Raw genomic sequence first — 25650 nt, 5'->3', positions numbered from 1 at the left:
TTGAAATCCGTTCTCCATTGGCTCTGTATAGGTTTTGACCGGTTGGGTGCCATTTGACAGTCTTTTACAGGTTGGGTACAGAATACATGTAAGGGAAACTGCTAATTATTGCACTGACTCTTTTGTGGTGGGCACCGTATATGGCCCACGCATTCTATTTTGTGGGCCATGTCAACAGATTATTTTAATAGCAATTAACAGACCGGTCTTCTACTATACGTAATAAGTGCATTTTGTGATCATTATGCATTTGCTTCTTGTTTTTGCTTAAACTGAATAACTGTAATTTCAAATATGCACTTTGGAAATGGGTTTGCACAGAGGTGAAAATGCATGGAAACGTTTGAAACATACTAGTTGGCATTCATACCCTCTTTATGATAAAATCTATAAGAAATACTTGTTAAATCACCCCAGCTATTAACTTACTTCCTTTAACTATCACAACTCATTTTAGAGTGCAATGATCTAGTCCCAGAGTGGCGTAATTCTGATATTGAATCACTTTATCATCGTTAAGCTAATCTGTTTTTGGCTGGGGCATAATATATCTTAAGACACCCGCAATCAGAAGATCAGCATACTATTGAGGATGGTTGTAAGCATATGAAAGCCAACCCCTTGGCCAAGATCTGATTAAAATATACAGAGGAACCCATGCGCCCTTCACATTTAATTACATCTACATTACGTACCACCTACTAGCTCTTTTGAGACAAACGTTACACCTCGTGGGCCACCACCATACAATTTTTAATCGGGGATTTGCTGGCCTGGCGGCTGCCTCCTCTGCTGGGGTGGCCGGCTTGGGCACTAGTGCGAGTGGAAGTACAGTGCCTGTTGCTGACTAAGTAGGCCCCCATGGTCGACTAATAAAGTCAACGCAGGACTGGGCCTTCCATTACAGAGAGCTGACTGCTCATGCCGCCTGTGTTTCCCCTAGGGGTCTGGCGGGTTTCGCCTGGGAGCGATGGGGTAAAAAACAGATACCTACTGACCATGACCAAGGATAGGCATCCGACTGGTTTGAGAGAGAGCACAATGGACAAATATGTGCATCCCAGCCACATAACAAAAGGCCCTTAGACCCAGTGATCAAACTGCACAAAGTCCTGATAATGCAATACTATTGGCTGCCATCACACAATCCCATGATATGTTGGACGCCAAGATTGAGGCAGTTGACTCACACGTTGCCTTGCTCCATCAGAACCTTCGCAAGGCAGTGGAACGGATAACCAACCAAGGCCGAGAAGAGGATCTTGTAAGTGGAGGACTCGGTTTGCACCCTACAAGGAAAGGGTAAAAAACTTGAAGCGGTGTCCTGCCATTTGATAAAGTGTTGTTTTGACCAATGACTTTGTGTTTCACCACTGCGCATATTAGTTGCTCAATGTTCACCAGTAGCACATGGTATGTTTTGTTCAGTTGAGCCGCCTATTGGCTTTGACGTGGCATTAGCCATTACTTTCTGTATTCAGTTTAGCCGTCTATGGGCTTTGACATTGCATTAGTCATTACATTCTGTATTGTGCCTATTGGCTTTGACATGGCATTAGCCATTGCTTTCTGTATTCAGTTTAGCCGTCTATGGGCTTTGACATTGCATTAGTCATTACATTCTGTATTGTGCCTATTGGCTTTGACATGGCATTAGCCATTGCTTTCTGTATTCAGTTTAGCCGCCTATGGGCTTTGACATTGCATTAGTCATTACATTCTGTATTCTGCCTATTGGCTTTGACATGCTGTATCCAGTCTAGCCGCCTATTGGCTTTGACATTGCATGCCTATTGACTTTGACATGATGTATTCAGCTTAACTGCCTATTGGCTTTGACATGATATTATACATTACACTTTGTATTCAGCTCCGCTGCCTATTGGCTTTGACATGATATTATACATTGCATTTTATATTCAGCTCAGCTGCCTATGGGCTTTGACATGATATAAGACATTGCATTTTGTATTCAGCTTAGATGCCTATTGGCTTTGACATGACACTAGACATTGCATTTGATATTTAGGTTAGCTGCCTATTGCCTTTAACATGACATTGCATTTGATATTTAGGTTAGCTGCCCATTGCCTTTAACGTGGAGTTCTGTATTTTTCCAAGCTGTGTTTTTGCACCAGAGAACCAAGATGTTTTGCTCTCACAGTAGACTAGACCTGATAAGAGAGAGTACATGGGCGTCGTTTCTCTTCCCTTGAGCTTGGGAACAGGAGTAGTCTTGGAGACCTGGCCAGTCTCCAAAAGGCTTGCTCAGTTTCCCAGGTCTGAGAGGAGGGGGCACACCTTTGTAACGAATGTAACAGGCTGCAGAGAGTCAGATTCGAATCTGCCGGACCTCGTGCTGGAGCTTGGCGCCAGTTGCCAGCATCCCGTGTGGGTAGATGACACTCTTTCTCGCGGCTGACAGGGGTCTCAGCTTGCAGACCTTAGAAAGATGTAGCTGTAAATAGTTCCTACACGGTGAAGTATTTGTTTTGCTTTGCATTCAATATCTTATAAATATAACCTGCTGTGTATATTGCAAACTGATATATTTTGTTTGATTAACGCGGACTTGAAAGCTACTAATTCGTCATTCATTCATAAACATTGTGGTTGGGGAAGAATAAAATAACAATAAAAGTCTTCTTTGACCTCAGAAGTGCATTTCTGTTGTGTTATGTTAGTGCTTAGAAACTAAATAAGAGGAAAGCACTACAATTGGTACCTGGAGTCGTGGGGTCGGTCATTAAGAGGTGATTAAAGGGGTTTGACGAGTTAGTAGATTTCTAAGTGCACACTTTAAAAGTGTAATTGTTTTTTGTTGTTTGGAGAATTACAGAAATTGTTTTCTGTTTGGAGAATCACAGTAGCACGGCAGACCATGTCTGAGAATACATGTGTTGATGAACTGCCTGATGGTGCTAAGAAAAACTGTGAATTGTTTTCTGTTTGGGGAATTACAGAAGAAAATGCATGTGTAGCTAAAAGGCCTGATAAGGTTTTGAGAAATAATTCCCGTTGTATATATGTAGAAAACGTGTGTTTTGGAAGTAATGATGACAGAAAGGTCTGGATACCTTTATCTGCTTACAGAGAAATGCAGGAGAAATGTAGGAAGTTGGAACATGAAAATAGGAATTTACGTGAGCAAATTAGCCAGGATACAATAATTCAAAATAAGACGGAAAGTTATAAAAGGGCTGTTTTTGAAGAATCTTCCTTGTCCCATTCCAGTAATGAGGGGGTTAAGACAGCTCCGAGCTGCACTGAGTTTCCGTGTGAGCCAGGGTTTTTGGCAGCCAAAGTGCATTCCTTAACTGATAACACGGACGACGAGTTACCGTTGCAAAATGCACAAGTAAAACGAAGGATTTTAGAGCAAGACACCCCGAGTTTCATTAGCTTGTTTGATTTTTGGAAAAAGAATAGCCCTCATTTGAGAGAAATCCTAACACTTTTGTACATGGTCACTGTGAAAAATAATATGCAGCTGCGCGCTTGTGATTTGGCAAATGAAATAATGCAGACTTTAGGTTTCTGCGCAGTGCAAGAAGGAAAAACTGATGTACATGTAATTCAAGAACAAGGGAAGAAAATACTGCCCCTAGCTAGAATCATACAATGGATCTGGTACTTGCAAGACAGGGCTAGAGTACCACAGATAAAAGAATTATCAATGAAATTGTGTGCACCATTTGAATTCGTGTCTACTGAAGATAAAAAGCATGTTTGTTTTACTAATGATTCATTGACTGAAATGTTGCTTTCTGGCACAGTAGAAGGAACAGCGTTGTATAATGTGTGTCAGATTTTAAAGCAAGAGCTACGTGAGATGTGTCATTTTTACGCTGATTTTTGGTTCTTTGATAATGTTTTAGCCACATGGCTTGCACCTAACTGGTTCAATTACCTTGCAGATGTTAATGAGAAAAATGCAGAGAGAGAAGTGTTCACCCAGAATTCTGCCTTAGTGGGGATAGCTATGTGGGTGCCCCAGAAATGTGAAAAGGCCACTTACAGGTGGGCAGAGATGAGAGAGATGCCCATTCCCCTAGATTTGATAAAAACTGTGCAGCATGCACAAAAGCAATCTGTCATGCAAGCAGTCACAGAGCAGTTGGGGAGAGGAAAGTTACCAGGACAGAAATGGCAAAGTGATCAGGTTTTAGGGAGAGTGATTGCTGCAAATTACCAAGGAAAAATCGAAATTATGCTGATACCTAGAAAAGAATCTGATTCATTCATACAAATTGGAGACAGAATGGCCCAACTTGACAAAAATGCAGTGAATGGAGGTTTGGTAAAGAATGAGTCTGCCCCAGCCCTTCTGACAGTGCAAGAAAAAGGAAGCTGTGGCGCAGCAGATAAAAACCTCAGTACTGATGTGTGGGCTGAAGCCCCAAGTGACCCTCCAGAACCTGCAGAAAATATAACAAAGGGCCCCAAAAACGTCCTGCTGATTATAAAACAGGGAAAGAAAGAGGAAGGGTGCAGTTTAAATGAAAAATGTTATTTGCAAGAAAAGTCATACTTGTTTCTTTTGCAGATCCTACCACGTTTCGCCACTGTCCCTGAGTGCGCTGTGTGGTCCCCCTTCCGGTGTGTGCGTGTGGGGTCGGGGAAGGGACTGAATCCCCAACCTGAACCTGGCTGAGTAAAGTGCCAGCACCATGGATCCATTTTGCGCAAACTGCGCCTTCAGTTGAAGTTCAACTTGTTTGCTGTGTTTTTTTTTTTTTTTTTCCCTCTCGTATGGAACTCTGACTTTTGCTTACCTTCCAGAAAACCTTTCAGGTGGACCGTGCACCTTTACATGAGCAGAACTCATGCCACATCAAATTGCTAACACTGTTGAATTAGAGACTCATTCAGAAAAAAAAAAAAAAAAAAAAAAAATGCCCAGTCTTTTCTATGTAGATGTATCTGATGTGAAAGGTTATGAAATCAATGTGTTAATTCACTATGTTTTTTTTGTGCTGATGTTTTTTTTGTTTTTTTTGAAATATGAGATATGTGAAACAAAAATTCATTGGTCAAAGGGCGGAATGTCCTGCTATTTGATGGAGTTTTGTTTTGACCAATGACTTTGTGTTTCACCACTGCGCATATTAGTTGCTCAATGTTCACCAGTAGCACATGGTATGTTTTGTTCAGTTGAGCCGCCTATTGGCTTTGACGTGGCATTAGCCATTACTTTCTGTATTCAGTTTAGCCGTCTATGGGCTTTGACATTGCATTAGTCATTACATTCTGTATTGTGCCTATTGGCTTTGACATGGCATTAGCCATTGCTTTCTGTATTCAGTTTAGCCGTCTATGGGCTTTGACATTGCATTAGTCATTACATTCTGTATTGTGCCTATTGGCTTTGACATGGCATTAGCCATTGCTTTCTGTATTCAGTTTAGCCGCCTATGGGCTTTGACATTGCATTAGTCATTACATTCTGTATTCTGCCTATTGGCTTTGACATGCTGTATCCAGTCTAGCCGCCTATTGGCTTTGACATTGCATGCCTATTGACTTTGACATGATGTATTCAGCTTAACTGCCTATTGGCTTTGACATGATATTATACATTACACTTTGTATTCAGCTCCGCTGCCTATTGGCTTTGACATGATATTATACATTGCATTTTATATTCAGCTCAGCTGCCTATGGGCTTTGACATGATATAAGACATTGCATTTTGTATTCAGCTTAGATGCCTATTGGCTTTGACATGACACTAGACATTGCATTTGATATTTAGGTTAGCTGCCTATTGCCTTTAACATGACATTGCATTTGATATTTAGGTTAGCTGCCCATTGCCTTTAACGTGGAGTTCTGTATTTTTCCAAGCTGTGTTTTTGCACCAGAGAACCAAGATGTTTTGCTCTCACAGTAGACTAGACCTGATAAGAGAGAGTACATGGGCGTCGTTTCTCTTCCCTTGAGCTTGGGAACAGGAGTAGTCTTGGAGACCTGGCCAGTCTCCAAAAGGCTTGCTCAGTTTCCCAGGTCTGAGAGGAGGGGGCACACCTTTGTAACGAATGTAACAGGCTGCAGAGAGTCAGATTCGAATCTGCCGGACCTCGTGCTGGAGCTTGGCGCCAGTTGCCAGCATCCCGTGTGGGTAGATGACACTCTTTCTCGCGGCTGACAGGGGTCTCAGCTTGCAGACCTTAGAAAGATGTAGCTGTAAATAGTTCCTACACGGTGAAGTATTTGTTTTGCTTTGCATTCAATATCTTATAAATATAACCTGCTGTGTATATTGCAAACTGATATATTTTGTTTGATTAACGCGGACTTGAAAGCTACTAATTCGTCATTCATTCATAAACATTGTGGTTGGGGAAGAATAAAATAACAATAAAAGTCTTCTTTGACCTCAGAAGTGCATTTCTGTTGTGTTATGTTAGTGCTTAGAAACTAAATAAGAGGAAAGCACTACAAGCGGTGACTAAGGAATTGGCTCTGCTGGTTGAAGAGGCAAGAGGAGGAGCCCAAGGTAATAACTTGAGATTTGTGGGCTACCCTGAGGGCTGTGAAGAGCGGTCTGTAGACATTTTCCTGACCAAATTGCTGCACTCCATTGTCCCTGAGGAAATCCTCTCCCCGTGCTTCGTGGTCGAAAGAGCACAGAGGGCACTAACCAAGAAACCACCTCCGGGAGCATGCCCTCGACCAATCATTGCCCGGATCCTAATCTATATGGACAGAGACGCGATAGTCAGGTTTGCATGCTTGCAACCCAAGAACATCTACCAAGCATCTCCCATCATGACTTTCCCTCCCTGACTACACGAAGATGGTCCAGCAGCAACGTCAATTGTTTATCGCTGCCAAACAATGGCTTTGGGAACTCAAGTATTTGCTACTCTACCCGGCTGTGGGTGGTGCTCGAGTCTCAAACATACGTCTTTGAAACTCCGGAGGAGGTTTTCCGCGGGACTGACGAGAGTGTGACGATGAAACATCACCTCCCACCACCAACAGATTCAGACTTCTAACAGACCACGGAGGGAGCCCGGCCTAATGACCCCTCGAAGATGCGATTAAACAGATCTCACTCCTCCTGGAGCAGTGGCAGATGGGATACAATGACCTAATATGGGGCCTGAGGAGACTGGTGTGATCTGACTCTTTCCGTCCCCTTGCGTCGTGGCACATCCGGGGAGTCCTCGGCAGGGTCAAACATGGAACTGTCTTAAAATATGCAAAAATGGCAGGGCTCACATTTTGATGTTACAAGAGACTCATCTTATGGGTATACTAATGCTCCCTGCCTGGTTCATTATGGGTAAGACAGGTTTATCACTCAGGGTTCACGAAGGGGTCCAGGGGCACCAGCATTCTAATTCAGAAGACGGTCCCCTTTCAATTAGTACAGACCTGGACAGATCACCTAGGCAGATACACAGTTGTGAGGGGCATGTTCTAGGGCGAAGTTCTCACTTTAAGTTGTATATAAGATTGCCTACCGCCCCCCCCCCCCCCCACAGGACAGACCTTTGTGGACAGTGTGGTACATTTGTGGGGAAACCTCTGGAATGGCCTCAGGGGTCCGGAGGTGGTTGGAATGACGCCATGCACCCATAGGTCAACAGAAGCCGCACACACAATGGGGTGCCCAGAACTGGTAGTTCTAAACTTTCCACAGCTGGAACAGTCCTGGGACTGGCAGATGCGTGGAAAGGCCACTATCCAACGCAACCCAGTTAAACTTACCTATCAGCAGCACATGGATCCCTCTTCCATTTAGACACAGTGCCCTGGTGACAGATCCACAGGAGACAGCACATAGATTTGAGATGTTCTTTCGTGTGACGTACACAAGACAGGACTTGCTACGTCATCAACATATCAGGATTTTGTAGACACATTACCTTTACAGACGCTGTCAAATGACACATGAACGCGGATTGATGAGGGGCTCATAGAGACTGAGCTTTCATCGGCGTTGGCGCGGATCTAGTCGGGTAGAGACCCAGGTTCAAATGGGCTTCCTGGAGAATTTCTTAAAGTATTCATGTCTAAATTAGGGAAGTCATTCCTACAGGCTATCCCTGCTCCCACAGACGCTGCAACACTCCTGCCAGATTGGCATCACGCCGAAAGTTTGGTTTTCCTCAAACTGGGCCTCTCCCCCGGAAGACTGGGCACCATAGCCACTGAGTATCCCTTCTAAATGTGGAAGCCAAGCTTCTGGCCAAGGCTGTAGTTGATAGACTGCTTCCATATATCACAGCACTTATGAACCCTGAGCAGTCCGGCTTTATGCCGGGTTGTGCTACACAACATTTATATTCTGCGGGTCTTGAACGACCTTGCTCTTACAGGCCGCCTAGGATGGCCCGCTGCTATTTTTCAGCCAATTTGGATAAGGAATTCAACTGTGTAAGTTGGGGATACTTGTCATTTTACTGCAGAGACTGAACTTTGGGCCCAGTTTTGTTTCCTATGTCCAACTGCTATACACTAATCTGACAGCCACTGTACGTGTTGCGGGTCACATTTCGGGACTTTCCTGATTCAGCAGGGTACACGCCAGAGATGCCCTCTCTCCCTGTTGCTATTTGCCACTGGTGATCGAGCCCTTAGCCCTGTGGGTCAGAATGGAATAAGAGGCTTTGAGTGGAGTCCGGAGTGCTCAGATGCACTGTATGCGAACAACATCGTTTGTCGTGACAGACCCTGAATCTACGGGCCCACACATTCTTCAAATCATGCAACTATTCAACGAAATGCCAGGCCTCTTCATGAGCATCTCGAACTCTGCCTTACTACCATTGAATGGGTATATGGGGCCCTTTGCGCACATATGGGTGGCAGGAGAGGACCTCAAATACCTGCACTTGTCCCCTAATGTGGGATGGTCAAGGGCTACAAATATTGAATCAGCAGTTGTCTGGGCACAAGAAGAAGTTAGAGCATGGTTGCTCCTCCCTTTATCTCTGATGAGTTTCCCTACCCAGATTGTTATACCAGATACAAAACTATCCCTACGCCGTGTAATGATATGTGAATCTTGACCACTGACTCCACGTTGCACTCAGCCTAGCACTACACTGTCACATTAGTGGCCACTAGCTTAATTTTGCCTATTGACTTTATCTTAGCATGCTACGTTAAAAGCTGCAAGTAGTTTTCCACATTGTACAATGTGCACGTTTCTGTTCTTCGTGTTTTTTCCCACCAAGGGCGTAGGCTGATAAGAATGTACTCAGGGAACAGACTTGTTCTAAATTGGCACCTTGGGATTGTGGCCATGTCCCGACGTGCTATTTTAAAAGCAGGCCTAAAGCAATCAGCATTTTTTGAATAAATAAACTTCTGCAGGGAAAGGAAAGTTCTAGACTTTTCCTTTCTTGTTTGTTCAAAGTATAAGATGCCGAGACAAGATGGACCGGGGACAGAGAGTGTTTGCAGATCTCAGGCACATCCAGGACGCTGCAGTGTGCCATACTTTCTGTGAGGATAATTGATCTCTCTCTCTCTCCTCGATTGATTCTGGGATCTGCCGATCTGATGCTGAATAGGAGGGAGATGTAGCAGTGATGCCCTTGTCTCAGGGTGATGCATATTTGTAATTCATTATTTTCTTTGCATTATAATATAGATACATATATTTGCTGTGAATACTGCAATGGAGAATCATTTGTACATTATTTCAATTCATGGCTGTGACCATTTTTAAACGAGTGCTTTCAGCAAGCTAATCTCCTTTTAGGAATCTTGCGTAGTGAAATAATAAATGCCTTCTTTGGACTAAGGAGCGCATTCCAGAGATTTTTGTCAGTGTATGAGTGTTTCAGCTTGGTCATTAGTGAAGCAAAACACGCCAGCCCCCAAGGCTGGTTCTGACAGATCACTTCTGTGCTCTGAGGGTTCCTCTGGAACAGGAAAACTCACAGCATTGCACTTGCCACCTGCTTCTAATCCACCTATAGTGGAGACATTGCCTCTGCGGATATGTACTCCTACTATGAAGCTTTGCAACAACTGATAATCAACGACTGGTGGTGCTGGCCATCATGGAGACCCGACATACACAACTGACAAATGGGCCATCGGCAACAACCCATTGCTCAACACCTGGCAAGGCTCACTACGACATAGGGGCTGGTAGGGCAAACTCAGAGTGGACGTCATTATGACAGCTCTACAACATGTGGCTCACCTGGAGGGGTTTGGGAAATGGGATGTGATAGGCGTCTCAAATCTTGGTGATGTTATGAATGGCAAAGACCTGAAATCCTTCCAGGAACTTCAACAGGACTACGAACTACACTGCAGACAAATTTCACCTATAATTAGAGCTAAGACATGCCATTACTCCATATATTAAACATCTAAAGACACTCCCAGAGTCCAATCTCCTGGAGGGAAAACTCCTGTTACGTGACTTAGGGAACCACAAAATCTCCAAAATATCACTCCTTGATTATCAATGTTACCCATACACTTAAGGCACTCCAGTGTTACTGAGAGGTGGGCATAGACCCTCTCGAAGATGATGACTGGTCAGAGGTGGTACAGGTGCCCAGGGAGGCCGCCATTTTGACATGCCTCCACCTTATCCAACTCGCGTACCTCCACAGGGCCTATTATACAAGACATCGCCTATGGCATATGGGGTGGTGGACTCCTTATTATGCCTCCTGTGTCAGACAGCAGATGGCACTTTCATACATACTGTGCAGGGCAGCCCAGTAATAAAACATTTTTGCCGGGGTGTCACTGGCTGTCTTAGTGAGATTCTCTCATGGACCATTCCATTAGACCCCAGACTGATTATACTACACATCACCGATGGACTAAGTGGCAACAGATACAAATGGGAACTTATTTTCCTGGACCTCACTATTGCTAAGAGGGACACAAGCATAGAAGTCAGACAGCGCACCCTCTATAAACGTGTGGAAGTGGGGCCTGGATCGTTGTACGGGGTTCAAATTTCCAGTGTGCCCACACAAACACCCTAAAATTAGAAATATGTGGGCCAATTACAAGAGCATAGTGCTGGCGCCCATTCATAATCCTCACTTCTGCATGGAAGACGAGGTTAGATATTACTGCACTCTATGACTTGACCAGGACCATCAATTGTACACTATATATCTTGGGGGATGTGGGGACCGGAAAAGGGTGGGTGGTTAAATGTGCTTGATTTACGTTAATGTTTTTTGGAGTTTATTACTGCATAGTACCTTCTGAATCCTGCTGGCCATTTTATGTGAAAATATAATCAAATACGTTTAAAAAAAAAAAAAAAAAGGTAAGGTCTTCTTGAGGCAAAATAAAGGAATTCAAAATTTGTCAACCGCTTCACGAAATGCTCCACAATTGGGCACTTGAAAAAGGAAGACAGAGTCACCACAACAATGCCAAATACCCCTTGACAGTACCTACTGCACATCCCCTCAGTGCAAGGGAAAATGTGTACTACAAGACGTGGGACAAGCCTGTAAGGAGTCTACATTTTTGTCCTCACACCAGGCAATGAAGTTACACCACTTTCCACAGTAAGCGGACTTGGTGGAGAGGTAATACGCTGACAATCTAACATTCGCCATCTCCGGGTGGCAACTGAAAGACATTCTGATGCCCACACTCAGGGCCTGATTACAACTTTGGAGGACGGAGTTAATCCGTCCCAAATGTGACGGATATACCACCTACCGTATTACGAGTCCATTATATCCTATGGAACTCGTAATACGGTAGGTGGTATATCCGTCACATTTGGGACGGATTAACACCGTCCTCCAAAGTTGTAATCAGGCCCTCAATCTCCAGGCATGAGGGTGGAAGCCTCAGATTAGGTGCAGAATCATTCCCATGACTGGGAGAGAAGGTTCAGTATGAATAGCAGCCTGAGCAGGAGACATATTGAGAAATGCCAAAGGTCTGCAAACCACACCCTCCTTGGCCAATCAGGGGTGATAAGAACGCCTTTTCCCTGGTTTTGTATATTTTCATCAGAACCTGAGGAATCAAGCGTATGAGGGAAAACGCTAGAGCAGCTCTAAATTCCATTGTAACTGAAATGTGTTACCCGTGACTTACCTCAATGCATTACGAAAGGTACAGAACTGCTGACATCAAGCATTTTCTGACCAGGCGAACAAGTCCACCTTAGGAGTGCACCACTGGGTGAAGATCTCCTGGACTACTTTTTGTATAAGACTCAATTCATGGTCTGCACCATGACTCAGGCTCAAGTTGTCAGCTCTGACATTTAGAGACCCCACAAGGTGATTAGAGGTGAGCCAGATCCCTTGCGGATGAGCCCCAGTTAGCAGTCTTAATGCTGCTAAACAAAGGAGGTGTGACCCAATTCCCCCCTGTTTGTTAATGTATCATATTACCGTTGAGCTGTGTCAAGATCTATATGGACCGACCTTGGATGGAGAGGAAAAAAGCCTTGCGCGCCAGCAAAGTTGCCCGCAGCTCTAACAGGCTAATATGAAGACCCTGGTTTTCTGGAGAGTAGAGTCCCCTGATCTTCAGATTCACTAGAAAAGCTCCCCTCTCTGAGTTGGAGGCATCTGTCACTGCCGTAGTCATGTTTGGTAGGGTGGTTAAGGTATCCCAAAACTCAGGTTTGCCTCATTACCCCACCAAGCCACATCTGCCGCAACATTGGGAAAGAGTATGAAAGTCCAACAGATCTCTCCCTGTACTGTACCCACAGCCTGAGGATGCTCCAACGCGGGGCCCTCATGTGCTAACATGCCTGTTCAACCAATAGAATGCAGGAAGCCATCAAACCCAGGAATTACAGGACTTTCAAAAGGTGAATTTGTGTGCCCTGTTGGAAGAATGGGACCATTACGTGAATGTCTGCAATCCAATGCAGGAGAAAAAGACCAGAGAAGAGTGGTGTCCAGCCCTGACCTTATGAACTGGAGTCACTGGCAGGGCCTTAGATGGGATTTGGGTTCACTGATCAAAACGCCCAGGTTGAACAGCAGAGCTACTGCTGACCGTAGATGGCAAGACACCATCTCCAGTGATATGGCTTTAGCCAGCCAGATATCCAGGTACTGGGAAATTGGGATGCCCGACCTTCTGAGATGGGCCACAATCACTGCCATCTCCTTCATGAAGGCTTGAGGTTCTGATATTAGCCAAAAGGGAGTATCACAAATTGGTACTGTGTAGAACCACCTGGAGGTGCAAGTACTTGCTGTGTGATTTCAGATTTGGGATATGAATATACGCATCCTGAATGCCTCTTTGTTGAGGTAGAGTTTCAATTCTTTAAGGTCTAGGATCGAACATAGACCACTGTATATCTTGGGAACTAGAAAGCAATCGGAGTAGCATAGTTGACCTTTTTCCTGCTCCATTACTAACTCCAAAGTTCCTTTTTGTTGGAGTACTGCCACTTGTTGCAAAACAGAGAGGTGATCGGGGGGGTGAGGAGGTGGTAAACTGGGGTGTGACAAGGGGTGGATCATGAAGGAAGGGAAGGCGGTAGACTCTTTCTATGAATTGCAACACCCACTGATCTGCAGTAATGGTCCTCCTGGCTGGAAAAAAGGAGGATATCCCTATTCCCATGGACTCTGGGGTTTCGGGAAGCAAACTAAGTCTACTTGATTGGTGGTGCAGATGAAGAGGAAAGGGAAAGGTGGATGAAGAGGAGGGGGATAGAGAGGAGAGGGAGTAAGAGGGGTGGGGGAGGGGAAGAGAAAGAGGTAGAGCTCTGCCCTATGCTGTTTAACAGCATGTTTTGCTACAGTTGGCATTGGGGCTGGTGAGGTTGATGCTGCTGAAAGGAAAATTCCCTCAAGAAGCCATCAAAACACCATAATTGTGGATAATCCCTCATATGTGCCAGCAATTGAAGTCCCAAGGAGCAGGCAGCTGTTTTTCTGGTCTTGAATCTCTCCAGCTCCAAGTCCACTTTATCTTTAAATAGGTGCTTCCTGTCAAACAGAAGATTCATGTGGTTGGCCTGGACATCAGGAGAGCATTTCAATGTATGGAGTCAAGCAAGCCTGCGGATCGAGACAGAGGTAGTCACAGAAGCGGTGGTGTGTCCCGTCCTGATTTTATTTAATAGTGGAATGTAATCTGGCCATCCTTAACCCTTGGAAGCGCGCCTTCATCTCACTGAGAGACTACCAGCTGAGCAATATCCCATAGGGCATGGCTGTAGGATTCTAGTACTTTGCTTGTGGTAGAAAAGGTATTTTTCCCTTAGACATCCAAGTACTTGGACTCCCTGTCTGAAGGGGTCATTTGAAAAGTTATGGTCGACTGTCTTGATGAATAGGATGCCTGTATGACCAGGCTTTCAGGCGAAGGATGGAAGGAATGAAATGGTCTTGCAGGGCAAGGCACTAACAAAAGCCACAAGTCTGTTGACTGCTGGAGTGGCAGTGGATTCTCTTACACCACAACAACAGGATCCACAAGTGCATCATTGAAAGGCAGTAAAGGTTTTGCATTTGAGACTGCCTGAAGGAAGACTTTGGTAGACTTCACTTCCACTGTCTGAAGTTGAAGTTCCAGGATTCTCAGCACCTTCCTTTAGCACAGAGTGAAACACCACCACCTCTGGCGCAATGTGGGGGTGAGGGTGGGGTTCAGGTGTTGAGCTGAGAAATTAATTTCTTCCAGGGAAGTGTTCAGCCTGCTTGTGGTTGATAAACCTATTTTTGTATTCCTGACCCTGGCAATTGCCCTCATCATCGCTCGAAGCATACAAGTTTAAAGGATTTGAGTCAAATACAAAAATATTGTGGACCAGGCTTCTATGTTCCTTCATCAGTCTTTGTACTTCCCTGCATGACCTCTGTTTTGGTGCTATCTCAGGGCCTTGTGCCAAAGGTGGCATTAGAGGGGGTGGGTGGATGCAGCATGGTGTAACAAATAACTAAATCAAAGGATGGGAGAGCAGATGTCAAACTAGGCTGAATGAAGCCAAATAGCATCAGGCCCAAGAAGCCATATAACTCCATGGGGCCCGAAGGAGCACCAACTGGCAGAGATGCTTGGGTGAAGGTCGAATACATGGCATTAAGGAATGCCTCCTGATCCCAGCCTGGGGTCAGGACCTGGGAAGGCTGCTGTTGGTAACTCTAAGCTGGACGTCCCCAGTGCTGAAAGGTCTGAGGAGGACAGAGGTGGAGACCAAGGTGGCTACGGGACCAAGTCCAGTGGGGTCACCAGAGCAGGGCCACTCAGAATGGATCAACCAGCTCCATGGCAAACAGCTGAGATTCTGGAGTGAGGATACTGTAGGAGTCAGAGGGTGTAGAGGCAATGTACCTTTAGAATGTTTCTTATGTTTGCTGTGTTTTCTTTTCTTACTACCTCAGGAGTGTGAAAATGGCAAACTTGAAGGAGGTCAGGAATGGCACGGACTGAGTTTCTCATCTCAAGCCCAGGCCATGAAGAGCTTCATATCTCACTCTATTTGCTTTCAGGTACATGCTTTGACAGAATTTACAAGGCCGGAAGCTGTGGTCCAACCTGAAGCACCAGAGGCAGTTGGAGTGGGGATTAGTTATAGACATCTGTCCCTCACAACCCCTTGAATCCTGATCTCTTAGGAGACATTGGTATAGCAAAATCAACATTTTTACATGAGAGAACTCAGTACAAGTTCCACATTCATGTTGATCGCACTGAAAAATGGACCTGACCTGCGCCGGAGTGGGCTCTATATGGCTTTGGTGACATCATCTGATGCCACTGCCAAAGTAAATACGAAACCAGCAGCCCCTTCCAGCAACATGAAAGTCTTGAAGTTTCTTGATCCAGTCTGACATCTGGTATTATTCTACAGGTGAGGCATCTGCTGTTAGAAGTATCCATCAGAAGTATACGCACAACCATAACTGAGATGACGGTCTCAAATATTTTAGGTATGACAGTTTTACAGTTTACTTGTTAATAGTTCTGTAATATTATTCTTGGAATACCAATTGACATTCATTTGGCAGTTTGCCTCATAACATCTTATTGTTGTTGATGGTTTCCTACCATCGCTAAATAAATAAAAAAAAAACAACAAAAAAAAAGGCACGTATTCTTCTGGTGGACATATGGGCCCAAATTCTATGACTTCAGGAGCCAGGCTGTTACCTGGAAATGGTGTGGATCTGTGTGAAAACTATCCAGTGAGATGTAAGTATTTCTTTGTGTGTAGGCATTTATATAATATTCTGATTCACCATCTGCACCAAATGGGAGTACGATATTTGACAAGACTAACTGGGCGACATCAGTATTAGAAGAATCTTGGACCTTTTTAATTTGTTTTGTACTACATATTTCAGTGGGACTGATTGGTGGAAATATGTATGCAAATGTTTCATACCAACTTATCAAAAGTACAGTCCCATGAGAATATAGATGGTAATACCTGGATACAAAGTTTGGACATTTCACATTTGTGAGTGTGTGGCAAAGAGATGTAGGCCTGTTTGGCCCAGAGCGTGTAAATGTCGCCTAACATTGCTTGTTTTAACTTTCATTTGTGAGAGACTACATAACTAATCTGTGTGAACACTGTCCATCTTGAGTCGTGGTTTGCTCCGTGAATTATCTCTGTGCTAATAGCCACTTACAGCACTGCTGTGCTATTTTCTGTGGGACAAATGATAATGTTCCTAGTTTGTTGAGACAGATGTGGTTGTGCTGCCTTAGTACTTGCACACCTGGTATGTTGACCTTGGAAGGCTTGCATGGCAAGAATCACTCCTGTTAGAACCAGGTAGTTTGGGTGTTGTACTGCATTCAATTTTGACAACTTTTCCTGAATTTTCAGTTGTCCACAAGTGCACTCCATCTCTGGCATGATGCACATATTACAATGATTTGTGGGACTGTCACTCTGAAATGAGTCCCCTTAGTTATATTATCTTGGTTCCATTATTTCAGCTACTTTTGTTCCTAGTATGCAACAACCACCAGATCCTCCCAATCCGACTGCACAGGTGACCATTGACTCTATAGCCACTCGTAAATTATTCTAATAGGAAATCTAACATTTGGATAAAATGATTATGATATGCCTTCATACCTTACAGTTTCATAACACTCCTCTACATCAGCAGGGATATGTAAGGGTGAGGTCCTGCTAGGACTTCACTTTCCTTAATGTAGACGTGACTAATGTCAGTCTGGTATCAAGTGCGCCCCCCAAGAAAATTATGACTTTCTCTGGCATTGGTGATAACTTGTTTATATTCACTGTAAATTCCAACTGACATCTAGTATAGAGCACTTTCAAGACATTTTCTTGCATTGCTGAAATAAAGTTGCCAACGCCAGCCAATTGTCCAGACTTGGTTATGATGGATGGTCTGATGGCTCAAGTTATCCACTGTCACCTCACCAAGTGACTCAGTGCAGTCTTTATGCCTAACAGCAAGACCAGAAACTGAAAATGCACATCAGTTATGCCAAAGCTGAGATATTTCTTGTGTGCAGCAAGCATCAAGATGTAGTAATACACATCACTGAGGCCTATTGCTGCCAGTTTACTATTCTTTACCAATGAGGGAGTCACTTTGTGAAGGCTCGACATTTGGCATTTCTGTGTCTTGATGAACTTATTACAAAGCACAGGTCTAGCGCTGGCCTCAATATTAGATCTTATTTAGATATTAGGAAATATTCCAAGCAAATTCCTAACTATCTCTTGTGCTGGTACTCCTTTCTTTTAACATCTTAATTTTCGAGTTTTTCTCAGTTACAGAACATGGTAAGGCAAAACATAACCCCCCAACAGTATGTTGTACTTCAATCATTATCCCGACAGCCCCCAGGCCACATCCTTAACACGTTAACATGTATAGGATGGCATGTACATAGACCAGGTCAGGGGACAAATACAGTTGTAAGACATGTAGAACTACATCTGGATTCTGGATCATCATATAGTAGCAATCATCCAGATGTTACCCTCTCCCCCTCCTCGGGGACAGAGTTGACATCAGGGTTTGGTTCATTATTCCCACAGTCTTGGAATTAATCCAGTACCCTCACCCACACTGCAATATCGTCTTGGGCCTTCTCATCCATTCTAGTTTTCCCAATATGTTGCTACTCAGAAACCAAACATTCCAGAACATCCTTGACCCACAGTGCCACTCATGGAGCATAGGATCCTATCCACCTGATGGCCACCTTCCTCTTCACCAATAGTAGGAATAGCTGTACAAATCTATAGGGCATTTTCCTGATTCTCAGTTGCTTCACTATCCCCAGCAAGCATGCCTACAGTGTGATTGGGAGCAGAATGCCCACAGCAGTCTCCACCAATGGTATAACCTTGCCCCATAAAGACCGTGCCTCCCTGCACCCCCACGCGATGTGCAAAAGTGTAGAGTTCTCTTCTTCACATCTGGGACATTGGACCCTCCTCATTGCATAAATTCTACTAAGCTTATATGGTGTAATGGATGTCTTGTGAAGGTAGTTAAAATGTGTAAGCTTATGTTACTGAAGGCTCGTCAGACCATCAAGCACACCTGTTCCTTTTCTGTGTCTGAGAAGGGCTCTACCAGCTTTCCCTCCCGGGCGTGTCTAGCATGCATCGGAGGCCAAGTACAATTTCTTCTGTTAGCTCTACATAGGAGTGTAATAAGGAATCTCCCCACCAGAGGAGCCTCCTGAGCACTTGCGATGGCTTGAATGCGGCCGGGAACATGCTCCAGACCTCCGGCACTGTGCTCTCAAGCTTTGCGTTTTGTAGCATTGTCCAACTCCCAACTGAAAGGTGTCCTGAGCTTCTTGTAGTGTAATGAATGATTCCCCTGGGAACTGTTCGCCATCCAGGAGGCAATCTCCTGCCCTCCACCACTCCATGGACATGTCCGCTTCTATCTCAATGAACAGGACAAGAGCCCATATTTGCAGATCTCAGTCGAAATGGGCTTTGTGTAGCACTTTCTTGTCTACTTCCTACCAGATGGCTGCCGTCTGTCATATTAGGTAGGGCATGGGGAACTCTAAGTGTCCCCCTCTCATAAGGAGCCAAGTGGGGGTTTCACCGCTCGTCATTCCCCACAGAAAGTCCTTTTCCCAATTATCGCCCTTTGCGAAACATTGGGCCGCACACTGCAGGGGTGCTGTGTAGTAATAACGTTGCATATCTGGCCAAGCACTCATCCTCCAAGCATGTTCCAAATTTGAATAGACCTTCGAAACCCACTTACAAATCGTTGTTATACTGGTTTTGTCGTGCCTTGGTGTCGACAACTCGGACCCCCAGATATATGAAACTCTGTTTCCCCAGGTCCACGGGACACTCCTAGGCTGTGATGGCAGTCTTCCCAGTGGGAACAAAAGTGTTTCATTTTTTGTTGATCGTCAAACCCAACAGCGGGACTGCCCCTCCGGGGGATCGGAGGTAAATTAGGGCATCATCTGCATACAATGATAACGTGTGGTCTCGACCGCTGCTATCCCCCAGCCCCTCAGCTCCTGACAAAGCCTGGCAGGCAATTGCTCCAATGCCAGTGCGAACAGCACAGGGGAGAGGAGGGAATCCCTGCCGTGTACTCCTCCCAACTGGCCAACTCTATGATACCATTCCACTTATCTTGATGCGGGATGTGGGCTGTGCACACAGTAACTGCACCCAATCTCTAAATGCAAGGCTAAACCCCAGTACTCTCAACACTTCCATCAGGTAAAGCCAGGCTACCATGTTGATGGCCTTCTCAAGATCTCTGCCACTCCATCCATAATATGAGTCAATCGGTAAATATTAAAGGCTGTGCTTTGCCCCAGGATTAACCCACATTGATCTTCCTGTACTATAGCCTGTTATCATTTTTCTCAGTCTAGTGGCCAGAAGTCTGCAGAGCACCTTGACATCTGCATTGATCTGGGTGAGGGGTCTGTAAACTGATGGGTCAAATGCATCTACCCCAGGTTTACACATCACACATCATTCCCTCTCGCATTCTTGGGGGGAGAATCGTTCTATCCCGCCACTTCCCAGAGGACTTCCAACAGGAGCCCCACCAGGTGTATTGAGTACGTCTGATAGAACTCCATCAGGAATCCATCTGCTCCCAGTGCTTTGGATCTATTCAGTTCCCGCATTGCACCCCTCACCTCCTCCAGTGTGAGGTCCGCCTCCAGCTCCTGTACACTGATCAGATACTGCCCTGGGATCGCCAACCCAGTGAGGAATTCTTTCATTACAGCCAAATCGATTGTAGGCCTGGCCCTATATACCACTTGAAGATGGACCTGAAAAGTCACCACAATGACCTGCCAGTATGACAGACTGCCCTCCCTGAAGCCACAGGTGAAGTATTTGCAGCACCTCCTGCTCTCTATGCAGGATCCTGGCCAGCAGGTTCCCGATGTGTAGCCCTCCCTGTGTAGATGCTGTATCGCATTAACGTGTATTTGTCTAATTTAAGCCAGAGGTCATGGAGTTTCTGCCTTGCTTCCCTACCAGTCTCTAGCAGGTCCGTCTCCTCCTTCTGAATTTCAGCTGGGTGGGTCTCCTGTCGGATCACCTCTTCCTCTAATAATCACCATATCCCAATTGTGGACCCTAGACAAAGCCCCGCATAAGCACTTTCATGGCTTCCCATTCCATGGCCCTCTGTCGTGCCCCAGTTATTGTCCATGTGGTTCATCAAGGCAACTGCTAGTGACTCCCTGCGGATAGCATACGTCAGGGTGTCCGGGGGCTGGTGCCAATCCCTGCTGTGTAAGGCCTCTTCCCTCCACTTCACTCTTAGTAATGTTGGGGTGTGATCTGAAAGGAACCTCCACAGATGTAATGCCTCCTGTAGTGAATGTGGTGGGAGCCCTCCCACCAGTATCCTATCTAAGCGGCTGAAGGTGTGGCAGGGAATGACAGGTGTATTTGCGGGCATGTGGGTGAAGACAACACCAACTGTCTATGAGCCTTATGTTATGCATGACCATCAGAAACAAGCAGTTCATCTGCTGCTCTGTACCCACCCTGGGTTGGTGTTCATATTTGTTTCCATCTGTGATGCAAATAAAGTCCCCCACCTAAATAATGAGAGAGCTCAGGCTATTTTGTAATGGATCTTGTAACTGCAGAAAAATCGTCATTATCCTCATGCATATGCGTTTAGAATTGCCCTTCCGTTTAGAGTGTCTTGTACTAGTAATGCCCTTCTACATCTGGTTTCCTATAGGACTGACAGAAGCGCACCCCTAGGGTCATCCAGATTGCACTCCACTGGTGTAGTAGGAGTATGTTGCAGAGTAGAGTTGCCCCCTCCACTTCTTCCCCAGTTTTTCCATTTCACTGGCCATAAGGTGTGTTTCCTATAAGCAGGCTATCCAGACTCTGGTGCATTTTAAAAACTAGTTCACCCAGTATCTTAGTGTAGTCTCTCATACCCCGCACGTTCCAGTAAAGCATATTAGTGGTTGGCATGACAGTGTGTTAGATTCCGCCCTCCCTTCAGGCACTGTCCCATAATTGCCTACAACGTAATATCCTGTGCTGCCTCCCTTTCCCGTGACATGTGTACCGATGGTGAGTAGCGACTTCAATTGAAACATCTCCCCAGAATCTAAACACAAAACAATTAGTAACGATTCCCCACTTCCTTCCACAGACAAAGAATGCAATCAAATCTACAAGCTTGTTTGCCTACCCATGCATAGCTGCCAGGACCAGTAGCAGTAACTACCCCATCTAACAGAACAAGGCCTACCATCAATTGTGGGAAGGGCCCCCGTGCAATGGGACAGAGATCTTACCTCTCTGAATTGTTACCCAACATGTTCACTTCCCAGTTCGTGACAGCACCAATAAAAACAATTTAGGAAAAAGTATCAGATGACATTAGAGCTTCAACCCCCACTTAGGGTGTGCGGGGCAGACCCAGCACGCAGATTGGGGGAATATCCACTGCATTCCCACTCTCCACCCCTCTGCACAGTTCAGGAATACAAGTCAGGCCTCCTTGATCCCAAGCCAGCTGAAAAGGTCCTGCAAGTCAAAAGTGCCCAGTTCTTCAAACCCCAGAGGTGCTTGGTCCTGTTTCCTCCATTTCCTCCGACAGTGCCGTTGTCACTGCCCGGTCCAATCTGAGCAGTGTCCGCAGCCATGATGCCATTCCCCGGGATCACAATTCTCTGGGCTGTAGGGCTCCCCACTGGGGCCTTCTCCGAACAATCTCCATCGGCCCGTAGCCCCCATCCACGTCTCAACCCCCTATCCTCACTTGGCTTGCTCCTCCAGGATTCTACTTGATCTCAAGGCACCTTATCCCACATTTCTAGCTGTTTCCAAACGTCCTGGGGCAGTGAAAGTGTGATTTTCCGTTGATTAGACCCACAGTCTGCAAGGGTACAGTAGCATGCACTTGAGCTTCATTTCTCTTAGCTTTTTCTTCACTTCCAGGTAGGACTTCTTGCCCCCCTGGACACATTATGCATAGTCTGGGTAGACAGAGATTTTACGGTTGTCAAAACTGGCTTTATCTGTCTCACGGGCTGCATGAAGGATGCTGTCTGTCTTTGTAATTAAGTGCATGAGTGATTATCGCCCGGGGAGGCGCCCTGGCGGAGGCGGAGTTGTCTATATCCTATCCTGTAGGCACATTCAATAACAGACATTGGAAAGATCAGTTGGCTATTGTGCATCCGTCGCCCATCATTCATGAAATTCCTCTGTTGAGCCACTCTCTGCCCGTTCTAGGAAGCACAACAGTCAAACATTGTTCCTTCTGCATCTTGAACACGAGCCTCCAAAACACCAGTATGTGTCGGGACCCATGCCATCTGCTTTCGCATCAAGGACTGTTCCAGTTTGAGGCCATCAATGGATTCCTCATCCTCATGAACGTTTTCTGTCACACTGCATAGGTCAGTGCAGAGCAGACTGACCTTAATCAATACTGTAAATTTTTTCTTCCAGAGCTACTCCGGAGGCCTGGATCGCCTTTAAGAGCTTCACCTTCGATGGTTCATCCATGTCTTGCTCCTGGCTAGATTTGTGCCGAGGATCTGCTTGCCACATCTGGCTGGTAACACTCGCTTGTGGTGCCATACAGTGTTCTATGGTGTCTGACTCTACTCATGGATGAGGCCAAGAGTGTTTTCCACCAGTTAGTCCCCTACAGTTTTGGGGGTGGAAAGTACAAGATCCTCAGTTGCTGTGCCCCAGTGAGTTCCATGGCTCCCACAGTATGGTCAGTTATGTGGCCCTTTTACACATACCTCAATGCTCCTAGGCCAGCCACCTCCTCTGATGGCAGTGTGTCTCCAGTTGTTTTACAGGATGCGGTCGACGAAGGAGTAGAAGGGAGCTCCCCCAATCCAGTAGCGAGGCAGGGCCTGTGCTAGTGTAAATTGTCCCTTTGTTTCGTGGGTTTGTGCATCCCCGCTGGCTCTCAATCAGGGCTGATGCCTGCACAGTCTTCTGAGTGCCCATGCAGTCCCCAGCCTCTATGGCGTGCTCACCAGTATTTGGCCAGGGATATGTGTGGTACCCCTGGGGGGACCAGTTGGCTCACAGGTCTGTCTCAGGCAGAGGCTGCTTTTCTTGTTGTACTATCTCAGTATCTACTGGCTCCTCTTAGCGCTCCCCTTCAATCTTTGGAGAAGCCCAGTATCTCCTGCGCTCTGGCCTCAGCTCCCAGGTCGTGCTGCAGCCGGGTGGTTCGATCGGTTCATCCAGCTGCCGCAGCTCACCTAGGCAAGCAATGGCCCTTTGGGTCGCCAGTCCCGCCTCCTTAGTCTCTGCGCTGGACGCGAATCTCCCAGGAAAGGCCTGGCTTCAGGATCTCTCTGCAGGGAGCACAGTGCACACATGCGTGGCCAGCCGGGCAAAGCGTGGGCGCTCTGCAGACCAGTTTCTTGATGGTGTTGGCCGTTACTGGTTACCCAAGTGCATCATTTGAGCCGATCCTCTATTGGACACCATTGGAAAGTAGAGAGGGTTGTTGATTTGACACCAGGATTATGAAGGATTTGCACGAAGACCCAGGGAGACCCTCAGGAACACATCCTGTCGGCTATCTTGCATGGCCACGTCCCCTCGCATTGGTACTCCTTACACTGAATATGTGAGTCAACATTCCTGCACCTCATGATGCAAAATCTGCTAACTGTTCCTTTTTGTACTTTTATTTATTTGGTTTTATTGTGGGTGGTGCATCTTAAATGCAATAATCATATTTTATAAGATTATCTCCCACTTGCCCATTTTTATGGACTGCCAATTGCTTAGGTAGTCCGTTAATCTGCCCCAATCCAGAGGTGGATGCTGAGGGGCAGTTTTACCAAGACACTTGTTATTTGGGGGAGAATCTCAAGATGCCTCTTCTCTACTTTTATCTCTACTTTAAAAGGACTGTTGCTGCCATGAATGTGAAAACTAAAAAGAGCCTTCTTGAGCCTGATCTTTATATGTGGGTTTCATAAGACTGCTCTCCTTGACCACTCCAATCTGTAAAAACACCTCTTTTAAAGGATTCTCACATAGTGAAGCCCCTATTTCTTTTGCAATCTCATTTGTCTTTTTCATTTGCTCCAGAACCTCATCTACATGAGTTTTAACTAAATTTCAACTGTGAAAGGCAGTTTGATCATTTTTCCCCGAAAGACATAGCAAGGCATGTCTCCTTAACACCATTAATATGGTAAACAGTCTGCTGGTTTTTAATGTCAAATCAAATGCCAACTATAGACAGGTATTTGAAATAATGTTGTTCATTCTTCTAAATTCTTTCCATAGGTTACTTGCTTGTGTGCATACCCTTGTAGAAGGGCACTGGAGTTTGCAACACACTCAATAATTGTATTTTTTTCACATCTTTTGGCTTACACCCGGATACCTCCTACTGTCTTCGTCTGGCAGAGGACCATGTATGGCTGTGCTCATTTTTCCTTGTTATGTTAAAGTCTGGCTACACAAGTATTCTACAATAAGTGGATCATAGAGTAAGGATTAAGCTTCTTTTCCAGTCTTTGGGGTTACTGCTCCAGCTGTAGCTGGTTTACCAAAAATATCTCTGCTTTGTTAACATAGTTAAGTATTGATGTCCCTGTGTAGCAGGCTTAACGCCTCCAGCGGAAAGCAGGAGTTTTCCTGCTCTGTTTCTATTTGGGCTTCATATGATGGCAACCCTGTTAGGCACTGGTTAGGAGTTTGTCTGAGGAGTAGGCACTATTTATCACATTCTATAAAATCAAACTAATGGGGATGCATGCTACACTAAATACTGTATGGTTTTTCCTTGTTTTATTCCAGGATATTTGACCTGCTAAATTTGAATGAACAGTGTGGTATGTAACATACTTGGTAGTTACAGGCTTTGATAAATACTACATAACTCCCTATTACGACCTCTACACAAATAGGGGTTTGCACGGGAGTCGAAAAACACCAACCAGCTAATAATCAGGGCCTTGATATCTCCATGATAAGTAAAATGTCATCAGGAGTAAAAAATCAAATTGAATACAGCTCCACCGCCTCTTTAGGGGAGTCGGTGTTAGAAAACACCAAATTCGTTCTAAGGCTATTTCCTGATTTTTTATTTCTGGGGTAAATTGGAGATTGTCATTAATGTAAGCATTTTTGGTGTCTGGCCCGTCTCTTGTACATGGTGTTTAGTTGATCTGATGTTCTCCTTTAGTTTAATTGTCCCTATGCCCCCTGGATCTTTTAGTACC

At 45.3% G+C, this 25650-nt stretch overlaps 1 protein-coding gene and 1 long non-coding RNA gene across 4 annotated transcripts in view; one reads left to right on the top strand and one right to left on the bottom strand.

Annotated features, from left to right (window-relative positions):
• UBE3C (ubiquitin protein ligase E3C) overlaps positions 1 to 25650 on the bottom strand; it is an 885810-nt gene that overhangs the window by 409050 nt on the left and 451110 nt on the right. The window lies entirely within an intron of this gene.
• Positions 1351 to 4913, top strand: LOC138261789 (uncharacterized). The gene is made up of 2 exons (XR_011199152.1): positions 1351 to 2478; positions 4547 to 4913. It is a non-coding gene; the product is annotated as an uncharacterized lncRNA (long non-coding RNA).

The sequence above is a fragment of the Pleurodeles waltl genome, chromosome 10 (assembly GCF_031143425.1).
Source record: "Pleurodeles waltl isolate 20211129_DDA chromosome 10, aPleWal1.hap1.20221129, whole genome shotgun sequence".
Taxonomy (NCBI): Eukaryota; Metazoa; Chordata; class Amphibia; order Caudata; family Salamandridae; genus Pleurodeles; species Pleurodeles waltl.
This window is presented reverse-complemented; position numbering and strand designations above follow the sequence as displayed.